The sequence below is a fragment of the Zerene cesonia genome, chromosome 28 (genome assembly GCF_012273895.1).
Source record: "Zerene cesonia ecotype Mississippi chromosome 28, Zerene_cesonia_1.1, whole genome shotgun sequence".
Classification (NCBI taxonomy): domain Eukaryota; kingdom Metazoa; phylum Arthropoda; class Insecta; order Lepidoptera; family Pieridae; genus Zerene; species Zerene cesonia.
Window position 1 is genome coordinate 1,410,467 of NC_052129.1, and position 1,617 is coordinate 1,412,083.

Below are 1,617 nucleotides of genomic sequence, written 5' to 3' on the forward strand. Positions count from 1 at the left end.
CACATAGGTTTTAAATTTAGCATTACCTATGTCTTAATATATATACAATACTTTTTTTTTTTATTAATCGTGTCGCAAGCAAACGAGCTAGCGGTTCACCTGATGAAAAGTGACGTCCGCCGCCCATAAGCACTCGCGATGTTAGGGGCATCGCGAATGTGTTGCCGGCCTTTGAGAAATAGATATGCCCTTTGCTTGAAGGTATCCCCATCGAATGTGCCTGGGAACACCGAAGATGGTAGATCATTCCATAGGAGTGTTGTTCTTGGCAAAATATGCCGAGAGTAGCGCACAGTAGTAAGCAGTCCATGCATCCAAGTGGTGCGGATGATATTTTAATTTGTGGCGTGAGGCATGATACTATGAAGACTTCGACTTCGACTTATAAAAGCGTAGGTTTATAATATTTAGGATAAATAAGAAGTGGGTAGATAAGACGAAAATCACACACATTAATTTATTAAAAATACAGGTGGCACCTGGCAACCCTGAACCCACGCTACGTCGGATATTTATTTCACTCAGAGTACTCAATGGGCATTTTTAAATAAACCAAAAGTCTAATTGTATTTGGGCTCCCGAATTTATCCGCAAAACAAATGCTTTCTGGCGGGGATTTATATATTGTTTTATTACAAAACGCTGTAGAAAATAAAGAAATGTAATACTTACGTAACAATTGTGTACTTAATATATTGTTTAATTGCAGTATTTACCGCGACTTTTCCAATACTTTGTAATCGTATTCAAAGGAAAACTGAGAAATTTTTAATCTACTAGCTGCGCCCCGCGGTTTCACCCGCGTAAGTCCGTATCGCGTAAGAATATCGGGATAAAAAATTGCCTATATGTTATTCCAATTGTCCAGCTATTTACGTACCAAATTTCATTGCAATCGGTTCAGTAGTTTTTGCGTGAAAGAGCAACAAACACACACATCCTTATAAACTTTCGCATTTATGATATTTAAAGTAGGATTTAAAAAAATAGAATTTAGTCAACCCATTTAATAAATTTGATGTTTTGCTCGTGCACGAAAGATGTCAGAAATCGACTTGATTTATTTTCATTCTACAAAAGCTTGATTGTCGTGTTGTATTATCTAATATACTGCTAGTTTGCTTTATATACATGCATTAGTGATCTGTGTTTCAGCCTTTATAATTATCTATAACTAGCTTCCGCCCGCGGCTTCGCCTTTTTTTTTTATGTCATAGTCGGCAATGGAGCTGGGGTCGCCTGATGTCGAATGCAGACCTTACGTCTCTTCAAATGGATTGCCGACTGCAAAATGGAAAGGGATTAGGAAAGGTTTGAAGAGAGGAGTAAAGGAAAGGACTGGGAAGGGTGAGGAAGAGGATGGGCCTCCGGCTCCCCCACTCACCGAATGAAACACAGCAGTATGCTATTTCACGTCGGTCTTCGTGCGAGCTGGCCCAATGCGTGCCGAAGCATGCTCGACTACCACATATAAAAACAGCCTCCCTGGATTCCGGTTATGACAAGCAAACACACTTTCCCATTTTTAACACGCTTTTATATTAACACGCTTTTATATTAGCTTCACTTGTATGTTTGTATGTATGTATGTATGTAACTCACACCCGTTTTTCTCCC